The sequence below is a fragment of the Arachis duranensis genome, unplaced genomic scaffold (genome assembly GCF_000817695.3).
Source record: "Arachis duranensis cultivar V14167 unplaced genomic scaffold, aradu.V14167.gnm2.J7QH unplaced_Scaffold_608113, whole genome shotgun sequence".
NCBI classification, from domain to species: Eukaryota; Viridiplantae; Streptophyta; class Magnoliopsida; order Fabales; family Fabaceae; genus Arachis; species Arachis duranensis.
Genome location: NW_026264987.1, coordinates 416,277 through 434,773, shown reverse-complemented (window position 1 = coordinate 434,773; position 18,497 = coordinate 416,277). Strand labels below are relative to the sequence as shown.

Genomic DNA, 18,497 nt, shown 5'->3' with positions numbered 1-18,497 from the left:
TGGTAACTTGGGTTAACTAACCCGGGATTATCAACTGAAAGTCCACTATCAAGAGCAACCTAGCTACAAGACATCTAGTAACCCAAAGAGGTGCTGGGCATCAATGTTCTAAGAAGGCATGTGAGCCAAGTGTCTAAAGTGAATAATGTGTCAAGCATAAATAAAGAAAAGAGCTTGTTACACATGACACTGAACTAAAGTTTATAAAGAAAAAAATTCAGTAAACAAGGACAAAGGAATAATGAGAGGTCATAGCAGTGTGTTGCTTGATGCTTAGAGGAAACTTTCTAGGCCTACTTGTCAATAAGAAGTGAGTAGTTACATATCTGCATAAAACCCCATGAGCTATCAATAATACTCTGCTAACATGAGCATTCTCTTTTGTTTTCATTCTTTCTTCTTAATAATTCTGTTCTTGCTTGGGGACAAGCAAGTTTTAAGTTTGGTGTTGTGATGACAAGTCATCTTAGCCTAGTTTCACTAGTCTTTTTCCTTTGTTTTCATTTAGTTTTATGCACTTTCTTAAGCCATAAGTAAGCCAATTGGGTTGAATTTCATGTTTCCTTTTATTCAATCAACCAGGGATAAATTGATGCATTTTCATGAGTTTTTGTGCCATAATTGCTCATGTGACAAGAAGAAGAACAACTATGGCATAGCTTTGATACAATTGTTGATTGATGATATGAGGAATAAAGCTTGGAAGAAGGTTGCAAGAATGGGCTTGAAAAGAGGGATCAACGTTTGAGCTAACGTTTGCCTCAAACGTTAACTCAAACGTGAGAAGTAGATGAAGAACACCCTGGAGAAGAGCCAACGTTTGCGCCAACGTTTGCCTTAAACGTTGAGGCAAACGTTGGCTAAAGAAGAAGCAGGGGAAGGCAACGTTTGCGCCAACGTTTACCTCAAACGTGAGGTCAAACGTTGGCGCCAAAAAGAATGAAACAGAGCACTCCTGGGCACGGCAACGTTTGAGCCAACGTTTGCCTCAAACGTGAGGTCAAACGTTGGCTACATTTTGGCAAGGAAGAGCATGGCAAAGCACCCCTGATTGATGGTTTAGATGAGCCACGTTTGCGCCAACGTTTGCCTCAAACGTTGGGCCAAACGTTGGCCAAAAGGGGAGCCTGGAAAGAACCACGTTTGAGCTCACGTTTGACCTCAAACGTTGGCTCAAACATGGATGACAGCAAGAAGGGCATCTGCATAATGCCTTACACAAGGGACGTTTGAGTCAACGTTTGCCTCAAACATTGACTCAAACGTGAATGGTTCATGGCCCGGTTCACAAATGGATTTCTTCCCAACACCAAGAACAATCAACGGAGGCTATTATCAACCCAATTCCATCAAGACTAAAGGCCCAATTCAAAGCTTAATGATCATTTGAAGAAAGTGTATAAATAGCTTAGGATTTGAAGTTTTAAGGGAGCTTTTCTTTTTAGAGTTTTTCTTTTGAGAGTTTTCTTTAAGAATTTTCATAGTATTCACAGTAGAGAGCTTTTGGGTTTTGAGCTGTTTGGAGATTCTGAGTCTTGGAGAAGGAGAATTGAATTCTCTTCCTCTTAGTTTCTTGTTTTTCAATTTCATCTACACTTGTCTTGAGTCTTGGGTGTTGAAGAATTGAGGAAATTCTGTCTCAATCTCACCTTGAGATCTCTATGTTTTTCTTACTGTAACTTCTGGAAAATTGAACTTGGATTTACATTTCTACATTGCTCTCTTCTTTAATTTGGCATTTGCTCTCTGAATTTGGATCTAAGAAGGCATTGAGATCTAGACTTAGTTATCTAGTCTCTTGGGTCCTGAGATCTATTGGATTCCATTTTAATTTCCTTGTTTAATTACTACACCAAGTTTATTTTCCTTTTAGTTTTGAGATCCGGTTCAACTAATTACATCAACTACTCTTCATTCTGTTAAGTTTTGCTTTTCCCTGTTTAATTCCTGCAGATTCAATTCCCATTCTCCTTTTATTTTTCAAGTCATTTATATTTCTTGCACTTTAAGTTTCTGCAATTTACATTACTTGCACTTTAAGATTCAGCTCTTTTTCTTTTTGTTCCCTTTAATTTCCTGCAAATCACCCACTCCCCTTTACATTCTATGCAATTTAATTCCTGTCAACACAATTTCACACAATCAACACTTGTTTGCTTGACTAATTCAACCACTAAACTAAAGTTGCTCAATCCTTCAATCCTTGTGGGATCGACCTCACTCCCGTGAGTTTTATTACTTGATGCGACCCGGTACACTTGCCGGTGAGTTTTGTGTCGGATCGTTCTTTGCACATCAGGATCGTATTATTTAGTTAGTCTCATAGGATGTGTTTCAAGCATAGGATTCAGGATAGATAGTTGCCTTCTTTCCTTGTTGGTGAACCAACTTAGCTAACTAATCAACCTACCACAAACATTCAGGATTCACTTCACAAAATAACTCCACTCTTGTTCTTTTCATAACATTTTCTTTTTGATTAGCTTAAAGGACAGGCATACAAGTAAGAAAGGTGGACATGCAAAAAGGACATTAGACTAGTAAACATAAACTTAAGCAATGAAAACTCTAAAAACAGAATTGAAACTTTTAAGCTACCATGGAAGCATGTTCTATTTCATACATGATTTTTCTTATTTAAAGCTTTGAATTAGATAGAACTAAGAAGGAACTCCACCACCTGAAATGCTCATGTTCTTTTGTCTTGGGATCCTCCTTGATTGCTTGAGTCCCTATTCCCTTTGTGCTTCCCTATCAGCTTTTTCCAGAAACCATCATCCTCCATCTTCTTCTTTAATGCTTCCTTTTGCTGTTTCACCTTCCCCTCTTCTTTCCCTGTTAAATCCTTGTGAACTACCTCATAACTTGGGATGGGAGGGTGCAAGTTATGCATATGCCCAGTCATATAGTTTAACTTGGCCTGCGTGTTTATGCTAAATTCTTCTCGATGCAGTTGCCTTCCTTCATTGAGCACACTGAATTCGTTGAAGGCTTTCATCTGAGCTATCTGACGTTGATTGAGTTCTTGAAGGCGTTTGTCCTGGCTTTCTTGCCTTTCAGACACTTGATTAATGGCTTGGGTGAGATGGGAGTAATGCTCCTATTGTAACTCCATTTGCTATTTCTGCCACTCTCTTTTTTGATCCATCCAACTAGAGAGTAGTTCTTCTTGACGATCCATCCTTTGAGATTGAACATGCAGTTGTTGTTCTTGTCCCTCCATATACCTTCTTCTCAGATCTTAGGGCATTCATCCTCGTTGAACTGGAATGTCAATTCTGGCAAGATTTTCTTATTTTTGATCCGTTCATATTGAAGTTCATGGAAGGCAGTCTTGAATTTCACAGCATCGGAAGGAGGCTGCTCCATGGGCTCTTTCCCTCTTCTCCTTTTAGAGCTTGGTATGGTTGCAGCTCACAAGACGTGGCCAGGAGGGTGTGTATGGAACTTTTGGTGGAGGATGAAATGTGTGTGTTCAAAAGAAGGGATGGGAGATGAATGAGAACAAAAAGTGTATGGAGAGGGTGTAAAATGAGGATCATTTTTATAGAAGAGTGATGAGTGTTTGAAAGGTCTGGATTGCTAGTGTTGTTTGTTGATGAACGGTTGGGGCTTGATCTTAGATGAGCACAAGGATCACCTCTTTTATGATGGTCTTGGTTTGTTCTCCAAGGCTATCCACTTTCCAATGTTGCATGGCAACACTTTCCAAGATACTCCCCTTGGAGACAAGTGTATAAGTTCCTTGGCATAGTGGCCGAATCTCCCTTCCTTAATTGTCCTATCAAGTACCATCAATGCCCTTTTTGATTTCCTATACAAGACAAAAGGAATGCAAACGGTTAATTGAAATTTTTGGTGGGAAGACTTAAGGTGTGAACTAGCTACTAAAGAAATCTTTTTCTTTTGTTTTTAATTAACTAAATGCTTTTCATGAATGCAAATCAATTAACCTCTAAATTTCCCATGCATGCAACGTTGGTACACCAAACTTGTTTGTGATCATATGATGCAACAAGTTTCAGAAATAATTTCACAACATGAAGTGTGTTCAAGCTCTCTTGGTGTGCCTTGAACACCAAACTTATCATGTACTATACGCTGCATGTATGGGGGTTTTATATTGTTTGTCAAAATTGATTTAGAATCCATGAATTTTGCTTTATTACTACTATTAGAGATTAAGGGAAGAGGGTGTAGAACATGGGTTGCCTCCCATGAAGTGCTTCTTTAGCGTCATTAGCTTGACGTTTGGTCCTTGTCAAGGTGGCTGGTAGTGCTTGAAATCTTCCCCCCTTGCAGTGAACCTGTTTCTGTTGGCTTTGTTGACAAGTTCCACATGCTCTAAGGACAAGATTTTGTTGATGGTATACACTGGAGGCAGCTGAGAGGGAATAGTGGGGAGGTGAGGTGGTATAGATGGAAAGTATGTAGAGACCACTTCATCTCCTGGCGAGAAATCCTCTGTAGGGATTTTCTTGTTTTTCCATCCCCTTAGGATCTTTTTTCTTGTGTCCGTTGATGTCAACTTGTTCCTTGTGGTTTCTGTTCATACCCTGGGTCGAGCTATCCGACCCGGGATGATCGGCGACAAAGCGACCGACCTCTTCAGGTCCGACTAGCCGACCTCTTCTCAAAGAGCTCGGATAAATTGACAGGAAAGCCCAGTAAAGGGCCCAAATAGAGGAACACGACCCAAATCCAAGGCAGTCCAAGCCTACAGAGATAGAGGCAGTTCCCTTAAAGATAAGCTGACTCCACTCAAGATAAAGATAAGATAAGATAAGATAACCAACTTATCTTATCAGAAAAGTCAGCTCACACTACTATAAATACACTGGAGCACCCAGGTATAATTCATACTCTGATTCTACATAAAACCTGCTTAATACCCGTGCTAACTTACGCATCGGAGTCTCTTGCAGGTACCCCCCACCCTCCGGTGGCCGAGGATCAGAAGTGCAGTCAGGCCAGCAAGTCGGACGCAACCGCTCCGGCCATCTCCTACCAGCCAGACACATCGGTACCGACCAGTACAGAAGATCTCATCCGAGATCCACCTCCAGTTTTAGGTAACCCTCGGAACATTGGCGCCGTTGCCGGGGAACCTGGAAGTCATCCCATCACCATGACAACAATCATAATTCAGATCTGAAAAACAGAACCCCGCACAAAAACGCAGACACCACGCCAAAGGAAGCTCCGGAATCCAACGGAGACAAAAACTCATCCAATTCGGAAGTAATAGAAGCACTTCAGGATCGCTTAAAACAACTTGAGAAGGAAACCCAACAACAACGAGAGGTCGGAAAAGACTTACAAAGAGAGGTACGGCGGCGTCGAGAATTGGAAGATAAAGTCTTACAACTTGAAGCCGATCTCAAAGCAAAAGCCACTCTGATCGACCCTGAGGAGAAGTCACGCAAAGAGCAAGATCCTTTCACTAGGGAAATCATGAAAACCAAAATTTCCAAAGACTTCAAACTCCCGGATATGACCCTGTATGATGGTACTACAGACCCCAACCACCATCTCAGCAACTTCAGAAGCAGAATGTACCTAACCGACGCCTCAGACGCCGTTCGCTGCAAAGCTTTCTCAACAACTCTCACAAAAACAGCAATTAGATGGTTTAATAATCTACCTCCAAAATCCATCTCAAACTTTGACGATTTGGCCAAAAAGTTCCTGGCCATATTTTCCATTCAAAAGGACAAGGCTAAACATGCTCCTAGTCTACTTGGGATCAAGCAAAGAGATCGGGAGAGTCTCCGCAGCTACATGGAAAGATTCAACAAAATATGCATGGACATACACAGCTTGCCAACAGAGGCCGCCATCATGGGACTCATCAACGGCTTACGAGAAGGACCTTTTAGCCAATCTATATCCAAGAAGTACCCAACCTCCTTAGACGAAGTACAGGAACGAGCGGAAAAATACATCAACATGGAAGAAAACGCTCGATTGGGAGAAACCTCCAAATCGGGGGTCCCCTCCCGAGATAAAGATAGGGATTACAAAAGGAAAGAAGATCGACAAGGGGAGAAAATCAAAAAATATCACAATTATACCCCTTTCAAAGTATCCCTAGTCGATGTATACAAAGAAGTCTGCCATACGGAGAAAATACCCCCAGCTCGGCCACTCCACCAACGAGTATTGTGAATATCATCGAGTGCGAGGCCACTCCACCAACGAGTGCTTTGATCTAAAAAACATCATTGAAAAGTTGGTAAGAGAAGGAAAACTGGACCGGTTTCTAGCAAACCGAGATTATGATCAAAGAAAGAGACGAAGGGGTGAAGATATAGGACGAAGATCACCTCGTACGCCAGAAAGACACGTCCACATGATACACAGCGAATTTGCAGGGGGAGGAATCTCTAAAGCATCCCGTAAGAAATATCTCAAAGAAGTGTATCATGTCGAAGGAAAGGAGGAAGCTCCAGACATCCCAGCAATCACGTTCACTAAAGAAGACGCGTCCGGAATTATCTCGGGACACGACGACCCCATGGTCATCACCATCATACTGGCAAACGCCAACCTTCACCGTACATTGATAGATCAAGGAAGCTCCGCCGACATCTTATTCAAAACTGCTTTCGACAAACTCGGCCTAGAAGATAAGGAGCTTAAAGCGTATCCGAACAGTCTGTTCGGACTAGGAGACACCTCAGTACAACCACTGGGATATGTCTCACTACACATAACCTTCGGAAAAGGGAATCAATCCAGGACGCTTAAAATAGACTACATCGTGGTCGACGTAAGTTCCGCCTACAACGCCCTAATAGGTCGGACAACGTTAAACTAACTCGGTGCAATAGTCTCAACTCCATATCTATGCATGAAATTCCCAACTACGGAAGGGATAGCAACAATAAAAGCAGACCAGAGGACAGCGCGTCGTTGTTATAACGAAAGTCTGACCCTCAGGGGCAAAGGATAAGTGTTCCATACAATTGAACTGGGAGGAGTTCGGAGACAAGAAGAACTCCGCCCACAACCCGAAGGTGAAGTAGAGAAAATTCAAATCGGAGACACCCAGGACAAAACAACAAATATCGGCATGACCTTGGGAAAAGACACAAAGGAATTATTGGTACAGTTCCTGCGAAATAATGTGGATCTCTTTGCATGGAAAGCCGCGGACATGCCGGGCATCGACCCTAAGCTAATGTGTCACAAGTTGGCAGTCTATTCAGGATCTCGGCCAGTGCAGCAGAGACGCAAAAAATTGGGGCCAGAGCGATCCAAAGCTATGGAAGAACAGGTACAGGCATTACTGGAGGCAGGGTTCATAAGAGAAGTCAAATACGCACTATGGCTAGCTAACGTCGTCTTGGTAAAAAAGCCAAATGGGAAGTGGCAAATGTGCACCGATTATACGGATCTCAACAAAGCCTGCCCAAAAGATCCTTACCCACTCCCAAGTATCGACGCCTTAGTAGATGCCTCATCTGGATACAAATACCTCTCGTTTATGGATGCATATTCCGGATACAATCAAATTCTCATGTATCCACCAGACCAAGAGAAGACCTCGTTCTTAACGCCAAAAGCAAATTACTGCTACATAGTAATGCCCTTCGGCCTCAAAAATACGGGAGCAACTTATCAAAGACTGATGAACAAAGTTTTCTCGGATCATATTGGAAAAACTATGGAAGTTTACATAGACGACATGTTGGTAAAGACACAAAGCGAAGAAACACTGTTGCCCGACCTGGCCCAAGTATTCGATACTATAAGAAAACACGACATGCGACTTAACCCCGCAATGTACCTTCGCAGTAGAAGCAGGCAAATTCTTGGGCTTCATGCTTACACAGAGAGGAATTGATGCGAATCCGGACAAATGTCAAGCCATACTCGACATGAAGAGCCCAACATGTATCAAAGAAGTACAGCAACTCAATGGGAGGCTGGCTGCCCTATCCAGGTTCCTAGCAAGATCAGCAATAAGATCTCTCCCCTTCTATGCTACTCTAAGAAAGGGAAAGCAATTCGAATGGACAACAGAGTGTGAACAAGCCTTCCAAAATTTCAAAGAATTCTTAGGACGGCCACCTATCCTATCTCGGCCACGAGAAGGAGAACCACTCATATTGTATCTCGCAGTAGGAAGCCAGGAAATAGCTTCAGCGCTAGTCAGAGAAGACGAGAGGGGGCAGCAACCCATCTACTTTATTAGTAAAGCGCTTCAAGGATCCGAGTTGAACTACCAGAAAATAGAAAAATTCGCTTATACTCTCATCTTAACATCTCGACGACTTCGCCCATACTTCCAGGCTCACACCATTAAGGTTCGAACCAACCAGCCTATAAAAGGGATATTGCAGAAAACAGATCTAGCAGGCAGAATTTTACAATGGGCAGTCGAGCTATCCGAGTTCGACCTCCAATACGAAGCTCGGACGGCTATCAAGTCACAGTACCTAGCCGACTTCGTCGTAGAATTTACAGACACCTTGGAAACTCCCACAGAATGGAATCTCTACGTAGACGGCTCTTCAAATAAAATCGGAAACGGCGCGGGTGTGATAATAGAAAGCAACCAAGGAACCCAGGTTGAGCTCTCCCTTAAGTTTGGGTTCCCGGCCTCAAACAACCAGGCAGAGTATGAAGCGTTACTAGCTGGTTTGAAGCTGGCTAAGGAGATGGGAGCTCAAAAACTCAACATCTTCAGCAATTCACAAGTAGTCACCTCACAAATAATAGGGAGCTACCAGGCCAAAGATCTCACCATGAAAAAGTATCTGGATAAGACCAAGAAACAGCTCGGACAAATTGGGGAATATAAGATCTGCCACATACCCCGCGAACAAAATGCCCGAGCTGACGCACTCTCAAAACTAGCCAGCACCAAACCAGGGGGCAATAATAGAAGCCTCATCCAGGAGATGCTACAGAACCCGTCAATAGCGAGAGAGGAAAAAATTCTAGCCATAGCAAATCAGGACCGAGGATAGATGACCCCCATAATTAATTACCTCAAAGCAGAAACACTCCACCACAAATGAATCACCATTTCGACTAGCATATGGAGTGGAGGCAATGATCCCAGTAGAAGTCGAGGAAGGATCACCCAGAGTAGTCCTCTACAATGAAGAAGCCAACTCCCAACTTCAGAAGGAAGAGCTCAACCTATTACCTGAAATTCCCACATGTATATATTTGCATTTTCCTTTGAATAAAATATATTTTAGATATTCTACAAAGATTTCAAGACGCATTAATCTGAAGCATTCATCGTCCGATTATAAAGCAACAGATCGGCAGAAAGTGAAAGACAAATTCACTGCACGATCACGATAAAAACAACCGTCCGATAAAGGTGAAAACGCGATTCACCCAAAGGACGACCTAGAGATGACAACCACTTTCTACAAATCGGCAAAGATGAACACAGAATAATGTAAGACGTTATCGAAAGTTATCTAAAAAAGAACCTGACGAAGTCTTACGGATCGCTAAAATAATAACTTAGAGACTGGCCGATATTAAGAAATCGGATCAAGTCAACCTAAGTTATAAGTAAACCCTGGAAAGAGGTCTGGCCAACCCTATTAAAGAGGATTACTTTAACTTAGAAGGGCCCGACATGATAAGAGATGGCCCAAAACGAAAAGGTATAAAAGTAGTCCCTGAAAGAGATTTGACAAAGATCCAAGAAAGAGGACTACAAAGATAGCTCTGAAAGAGACCGACATAACGAAGTCGGACTCCTTCTACAAGATTATAGAAGAAGTCCCTGAAAGAGATCTGATAAAGATCCAAAAAAGAGGACTACAAAAATAGCGAGACCAATATAACGAAATTGGACTCCTGCCACTAAAGTTATAAGAGTAATCCCTGAAAGAGATCGGACAAAGATCCAAGAAAGAGGATTAAAAAATAACTTAGAAGAGACCGACGTAACGAAGTCGGACTCTCACTACTAAAAAAGTTATCAAGGCAATCCTCGAAAAAGACCTAATAAAGGTCCAAGAAAAGAGGATTACCAAAATAGCCTAGAAGGGACCAACGCAAAAGAAATCGGTCACGGGTACTAAAGCATGACAAGCAGGAGCAAAAAAGCCGAAAAGCAAGTTGGACCCATTCAGCCACAAAAGATCCAAGCTACTAACCCAATGAAGCCGAACAGTAAAGCTCCAACATTTCTCACAAAAGGGATACTAAGATAAAGTGCAAAAAGCATTATATAAAGTTATACAGCTCCAGAGGTCACCAAAATCTACCTCGGAAGCTAAGAAAGCTACTTTGTTTTTTAAATAAAAAGGTTGCCAGGCGTGCAACCTGAAAATGTCAGCAAGATTAAACAAAAAACAAACAAAGAGTTCAAAAAAGCCCACAAATCGAGCTATTCACACAAAACGTTTAAAGAAGAATCAACAGAGATCGGGAGCCTTCCCGGCAGCATCAGTCTGAGGAGATGGAGGGCGAGTCTGGAGAGGAACAGCATCCACAGTACCGTCATCCCGGTTCAAAACTTGACAATCCGGATCAGACGCAATAGGAGGAACCGAGGAAGTCGACACTTTGACAGAAGGCGCTGGGGGAGGTTCAACAGCATCATCACTCTCATCATCAGGGACAATCTTGCCTTCCCTGACAACATTGTCCAAGCTAAAGAGGGTCAGATCGGCCTTGGGAGCAATAACCCGAACTTGCTCCTTCAAGTTCTCATAAGCAGCAGTCATGCTGCCAACAAGATGGTCTTGGAGCTCAGCATAATCTTCCCGGGCGCTATCCAACTCCCCCCTCAGGCGCGACGCCTTCCGATAGGATGTAAGGTAACTATCCTTATGCATCATAGCCGTGTCCTCGGACAACCTCAAAGAAGCCGCCAGAGAAGTGGAACTCGCCCTCTCATTCTCCAAATCTCTTTCCAACATGGCCACCTTTACCTCAAGCTCCTCCTTCAAGCCCCCTCATCCGGTCGAACTCCCGTTTCGCCTCCTCCATAAATTCCTTGGTGGCATGGAGGGGAAGATCTTGGACCGTTCGATATAGGGCCGCTCCCATGTGGGCCAACTTGATACCACTCCGAGTTATATAATCGAAATGACGAAGAATCGACACGTCACTCATAGGGTGGACACCAAAAGGGGCGATTTGTTGATCCACAAACTCGACGGCATCAAAGTCAGGAGCATCAAGATTGAAAGGCTCAACAGTTTTTTGTTTTTTAGTGGGAGGAGCATCGGAAGGTGCGTCAGAAGATGATGGAGGATCAACTAGGCGAACCCGAGGAGTAGGGATCACTTTTTTCACCCCAGGGGAACTCGGGTTAGGCAGTTTAACACGAACCTGGGAGGATCCCTCCCCAGCTGCCCGGGCCGAGATGTTCCTAGCGGCAGTCGCCCTCTGCAAATAAAACAAGAAAATTCAGCTACAAGTCGGACAAGTCGGAGAGGCAGCCACAAACAACATAAACAAGATAATAAAAAGAAACACAAGATACCCAGTTCAGTTTGAAGAAGAGAAGGATTGATTAGAAATTTCTTTGTGTCAAGATGGGGAGGTTGACCCCACCAGCATTCTTCCAAGACAGTCACAAAGGCTCGCTCAGCCTCATCCAACATCTCCCACGCATATCTGGAGACCCTCACATCTTTTTGCCATTCCAAAGGAAAAGCAGGTTTGTCATTTTCATCCAGAAAAAAGGGCCGAGCTCCATTAACAGCTCGGACCTTGAAAAAATAGTTTTTAAAATCACGGAATGACTCGTGAAACATGGAGAAGACCTTCTTCCCGTGGGTAGAACGAAAGGAGACCCAAGCCGACTTCTTTTTTACCACACCAGGCTTAGTCAAAACAAACAGATAGAAAAAGAGAGATTGGAAAGCAGGAATACCAAAACCATTACACAACAATTGGAAAATTTTTATGAATGGGGTGAAGTTGAGAAGGAGCAACATTACAGGACCACAACAGGTCGATTTCAAGTTTAGTAAAAGGAAGGGTGATACCCAGCTGACCGAAGAAAAAATCATAAGCATAAAAGAAAGGGCGATCATCAACAACCCGAATAGAAAAGCAGACTCTCTCGTCAGAAGAAGGAGGGACAAGCTCATAGTTCTTCTCATCACTGGGATTACTACAGACACGGTGAAACTGCCTAAGCTGCGCGCAAAATTCAGTATCAACCAGAGAGACACACATAAGAACCATCGAATCCACCCAATTGGATATACCCTCAGGAACAGGGAAGGCATCTCTACAACGTTATTTCGGGAAGACATGAGGCCAACTAAAATCCTACAAAAAGAAAAGAAGAGCGGATTACTTAAAAACATCTCGACGAAACAGAAAAGGAAAATCCCAAGACTCAAACCAAAGTCCTGGGGCATCCTTTTGGAGGCAATAACAAAGCAAAGGTTCTAGAAAAACCTACACCCCAGTGTCTCTCAAAAAGAAAAAGACCTAAAGCAAGCATTTCGTTCATCAAGTCAAAAAAAACATAAAAAACGCAACCTTTCTCAAAATCAGGCGATATCATGCGAAAGCCCTAACAACATCAAAAGGAAGGGCGAAAAAAGTTCATGCAAAGACAAAAGAAACTCCAGAACACACGGTAATAAGTGGGCATGACAATGCAAAAAGATTCAAGCTTTTTCGAACAGGCATTCAAGCAAAAACCAAAACTTTATCAAAAACCAAAGGCCAAACAGCGAAAAAAGTAAAGAAACAGAAAGAAGAAACCAAACCTGGAGAGAGAAGGAAAGTTATGAAGAAAGAAAAGCCGGGGCAGGAAATCGTCTCTCTAAAGCACCAACGGAGTACCAAAGCAAAACATCGCAGAGAAAGAACGAGGCAAAACAGAACAAACACAAAGAAAAGTGGAGAGCGAGAAAAATGCGAAGAAGTTATGAAATGCGCGAATAAGAGAAACCGTTTCTGGGTTTCCAAAATCAAAATAAAAGAGCCTAAAGGAAACGGGGCAATTAATGTTAAAATTAATGAAGGCATTAAACCCTCGCACGTTTCCAAAGCGCCAATATAAAAGCGCGCGCTTTTAGAGGAAAACGTTCTACATTCAAAGGTTGCTACAAGAGGAATCGACAAAATGCTTGAGTTCGGCTTCGCTAGAGAAAAGACCGAAGTCAAGAACTCGACCTCAAAAAAGAAGACCGAGCTCAAGCAGGGGCACTGTTCATACCCTGGGTCGAGCTATCCGACCCGGGATGATCGGCGACAAAGCGACCGACCTCTTCAGGTCCGACTAGCCGACCTCTTCTCAAAGAGCTCAGATAAATCGACAGGAAAGCCCAGTAAAGGGCCCAAATAGAGGAACACGACCCAAATCCAAAGGCAGTCCAAGCCTACAGAGATAGAGGCGGTTCCCTTAAAGATAAGCTGACTCCCCTCAAGATAAAGATAAGATAAGATATGATAACCAACTTATCTTATCAGAAAGGTCAGCTCACACTACTATAAATACACTAGAGCACCCAGGTATAACTCATACTCTGATTCTACATAAAACCTGCTTAATACCCGTGCTAACTTAGGCATCGGAGTCTCTTGCAGGTACCCCTCACCCTCCGGTGGCCGAGGATCAGAAGTGCAGTCAGGCCAACAAGTCGAACGCAACCACTCCGGCCATCTCCTACCAGCCGGACACATCGGTACCGACCAGTACAGAAGATCTCATCCGAGATTGACCTCCAATTTCAGGTAACCCTCGGAATAGTTTCCTTTTTGAGAATGGTTTTGTTGCCTGGTTCCTTTTAGATTACACTTGGCTGTTGCTCCTTTTGATTACATTGGTTGTTAACCATAGGAGTCATGAAGTGTGGTGCTTGTGCTCCCTTGTTTAGCTCTTCCTTCAGCTCTTTTGTTTGCTTTTCCTCTGACTTTTTGTTATCATGGTCTGCTTCTTGTGAGAGGTTAAACACATTGAAGGTGAGCTGCTCATCATGTATTCTCAGTACTAGCTCTCCTCGCTCCACATCTATGAGTGCTCTGGCTGTGACTAAGAATGGCCTTCCCAGAATGATGGGGTGAATAGGATTCTCATCCATTTCCAGGACAACAAAGTATGTGGGGAGGAAGTAGTTCCCAACCTTCACTAATACATTCTCAACCACTCCTATTGCCTTTTTTTGAGTTTTGTCAGCCAATTTGATGATTACATCTGTGGGTGTTAGCTCATTGATTTGAAGCTTTTTCATGAGGGATAGAGGCATTAGGTTGATACTTGCTCCCAGGTCATAGAGTCCCTTATCAATCATTGTTTCTCCTATAGCACAGGGAATGTGGAAACTCCCTGGATCTTTCTTCTTTGTGGGTGGCTCTGTTTGAATGAGAGCACTGCAATCCCTGTTCATCTTTATTGTTTGTCCATCCTTCAATGAACTCTTTCTGGCTAGTAGCTCCTTTATATACTTGATGTAGGAAGGCATTTGCTGGAGGGCCTTAATGAATGGTATATTTACATTAAGAGATGCAAACATGTCGAGAAACCTTGAATACATTCTCCCTGCTACACCACCCTTAAGTCTTTGGGGAAAGGGTGCATATGGGTTCAGTATCTCCCTTTTCTTCAGCTCTTCCTTGAGTGTGGGTTGGGGTGCATGGTTTCTTTCTTCATGGTTTCCCTTTGGATTGTCTTGGAGGTGTTCTACTTCCTCCATACTCCTCTTATCACTTGTGGTGATCATCTTACATTCTTCCCACCTTACTTTCTTTGTTTCTCCTCTTGGATTCTTCTCCGTGTCACTGGGAAATCCATCAGTGGGTTTGGGAATGTGTTGAGATAGATACCCTACTTGGAACTCTAATCTCTTGATGTTTTCTCCTTGGTTTTTGATATTGGCTCGCACTTCTTCCTTAAACACCTTATTGTCTTGGACTTTTCTACATATATCTTCAAGTAGAGTCTCAATCTTTGAAAGTCTATCCTCTGTCAGTGATGGTGGATTGAGATTAGGTGGTTGAGAAGGGTGGTTAGGTGGGTGTTGATAGGATCTCTGTGCGGTATGTTGGTGAGTTGCATTGTTGTTGGAATGGAGGTTGTGGCGTCTCTGATCTTGGCCTTGGTCTTGTTGATTTTCCCACCCAAAGTTGGGGTGATTTCTCCATCCAGAGTTGTAAGTTTTGGAATATAGATCATGGATTTGTCTAGGTGAGTTTCCAACATAGTTGGCTTGTTCCCAGTCACCTTTTTCTCCTATGTTCACTCCTTTTTGAGCTGGTGATGAAGTGATGACTGCTGCAACTTGGTTTTCCTCCACCTTCTTGGTAAGATCTGCTAGCTGCTTGGTGATCATCTTATTTTGAGCTAGCAATGCATCTATGTGGTTCAGCTCTATTACTCCTCAAGTATTGCTTCTTTCAGAGGCATAAAAGTAGTCATTCTCAGCTACTGCTTCAATGAGATCTATGGCTTCTTCAATGGTTTTCTTCTTGTTTAGAGAGCCCCCTGATGAATGGTCTACAGCCTTCTTTGACTCATAAGAAAGACCTTCATAGAAAATGTGAAGTTAAACCAATTCTTTGAACATATCTAGTGGGCATCTTCTTGTTAAGTCCTTGAACCTCTCCCATGCCTCATAGATAGTCTCACCATCTTGTTGCCTGAAGGTTTGCACCTCACCTCTCAGCCTGTTAATTCTTTGAGGAGGGTAGAATCTTGCCAAAAATTTATTCTCCACATCTTCCCAATTTGTTAAGCTCTCCTTTGGGAAGGATTCAAGCCACTTGGATGCCTTGTCTTTGAGTGAAAAAGGGAACAAAAGCAGCCTATAGACATCCGGGTGGACTCCATTAGACTTCACAGTGTCACAAATTCTCAGGAAGGTGGTTAGATGTTGATTGGGGTTTTCTTGAGCACTTCCTCCAAATGAGCAATTGTTCTGAACAAGGGTGATGAGCTGGGGCTTTAGTTCAAAGTTGTTGGCATGTATGGTAGGCTTTTGGATGCTACTTCTACAGTTTCCTGGGTTTGGATTAATGTAAGAGCCTAGAACTCTCCTCTCTTGTCCAACATGATTTGCAGGGCCTTCTCTAGTATGGTTGTGAGCTTCTCCTTCATGATTGTTTTCCAAGTTCTCCTCCATGTTGGTTTCAAAATGCTCTTCCTCTTCCTCAGCACCAACAACTCCTTTCCCTCTTACTTCCCTCCTTAATCTCCGGAGGGTCCTTTCAGGTTCTGAATTGAAGGAAATTAAAGCTCCCCCTCTTCTCCCTGTCATACAACTAACAAAGCACACAACAAAAAATGAAATGAAGAGGTTATTCTTGTTAGAGTGATTGTTAGTGTGAGTGATGTAAATTATCAAACAGTTAGTGGGTTAGTGAACAGAATTACTGATAATAACAAAGAAAAAAAGAAAAACAGAGAGGGTATAGGGAATGAGGAAGAAACTAAACAAACTGAAGATAAAGGACTAAATAGAGTAAACAAACAAAGGAAAAATGCTCAATTTAGTGAACTTCCAACTTAATCATTGTTGATACAAAATCAATCCCCGGCAACGGTGCCATAAACATGATGCATGAAAACTTGTCTCTCAACAAATTTTCTTTCGGCAAGTATACCAAATTATCGTCAAGTAAAAACTCATAATAGAGTGAGGTCGAATCCCACAAGGATTGATTGGTTAAGCAACTTTAGTTGGAAGAGTATACTAGTTGAGCTAAACAGAATGTAGTTTGAGAATTGCAGAAAATTAAATGGCGGGAAAGTAAATAGCAGAAAATAAAGTGCAAAATCTTAAATGGGGATTTGGGGGAATGAGCATGGAAATAAATGACAGAAAATAAAGAGAATGGGTAAGATCAGAAATGGAAAATTCATTGGGCTCAGGAGAAGTTGTATTCTCCGGATCAAATTCATTTTCATCTCTTCCTCAATCAAAGCATCTATTGATCTCCTTGGCAATCTTAGGTGATTGGATTCCAATTCCTTGGCAACCCAATCTCTCTAAGCTTGAACAATTGCCCAATTCCTTGATTTGATTGCTCATGGGAAGAGATAAAGTATGGTCATGGATTATACCACATGTATTTCCAAATCAAAGTGTTGTGAGGATTACATGTCACTATATCCGCCTAGAGCCTAATTTGGTCCAACATGAGAAAGCATTTCTAGCATGATCTCCTCATCCCTTTTCCAACGCTTAGAGGAGATCCAATTATGGAGAGTTTCTTTTCCAAGATAACTAACCAATTAAATTAAGATCGAAAGCTTTCTAGTAAATCAAAAGAGAAGAAAGAAGAAGAAGAATGAAAACTATAATTGATCCATCAAATTACAACAGAGCTCCCTAACCCAATGAAAGGGGTTTAGTTGTTCATAGCTCTAGAAATGAAAAATGGCAGAAAAGAATACATGCTTAGATAAAAGTGCAGAAAAGTAAATATACAGAGGGTAGTTCTCCAAAGTGCCAAGCCTCTCTATAGTTCAAAACTACTCCTATATATACTACTTCTCTTGATCTTCTAGTGAGTTCTTCAAGTCTTGGATGTGGGCCTTAGATCTTGAGTTGAAGCAGTTATAATCTTTAGTGGGCTCAGCTTGCAGAGAAGTATGAATTAGGCATGGACGTTAGTGAAGTTAACGTTAAGTGACATTGTGGGTTCGAGAACGTTAGTGACAATCACCTTTTTCACTAATGTTCCAACCCCATATAGCCCATGTTAACTCCAACGTTAGTGGCACTAACGTGACCACTAACGTTGCCTTATAAACCTTCACAAGCATTATTGGGACTCACCTTTCCCAATAACGTTGCCTTGTGCCCCTTGTCCCTACGTTAGAGCTCACGTTAGTGTAACTAATGTGGCTCTTAACGTGGTTATGCCTCACCTTCGAGAGCGTTAGTGGCACTTACCTTTGTCACTAACGCTCCAAGTGCCCCTACTCTCCACGTTAGAGCTCACGTTAACTAAGTTAACGTGGCCACTAACGTGGTAGTGAATTCCATCTCCAACGTTAGTGACAAAGGTGAGTGTCACTAACGTTGGCTCATCAATCTTAGCTCCATGTTAACTTTCACGTTAGTGGTCTTAATGTGACCACTAACGTGGGCAATGCTAGTTTGATCCAACGTTAGTGACAAAGGTGAGTGTCACTAACGTTGGCATTGTTCCTTTCTTCCACGTTAGAGTTCACGTTAACTAAGTTAACGTGACTTTTAACGTGGCTCATTGCCAAAGTTTGGAGCGTTAGTAGTGTTCACGTTTACCACTAACGTTGGAGCTTTTTTTTATCTCCACGTTAACTACCACGTTAACCTAGTTAACGTGGTAATTAATGTGGGCTTATGATGGCTTCGCAGGCATTATTGGTGATCACTTTTCTCATTAACGTTGCAAGCTCTTCCTCATGCCACGTTAGTGGTCACGTTAACTAGATTAACGTGAGTACTAACGTGGTTCTTCCTTGCTTCCTTTGTCCTGAAATCAAGCAAATAAAGTGCATCAAAGTTCTAGCCAAAGTCATGAGATTATGCATCATCAATTTGTCATTCAATTCTTGC

The 18,497-nt window shown here is 42.4% G+C and overlaps 1 non-coding gene across 1 annotated transcript; it reads left to right on the top strand.

Annotated features, from left to right (window-relative positions):
- The first annotated feature begins 15,513 nt into the window (after positions 1–15,513).
- LOC127744593 (small nucleolar RNA R71) lies at positions 15,514–15,620 on the top strand. Its single transcript, XR_008005571.1, has one exon. It is a non-coding gene; the product is annotated as a small nucleolar RNA R71 (small nucleolar RNA).
- The last annotated feature ends 2,877 nt before the right edge of the window (positions 15,621–18,497 follow it).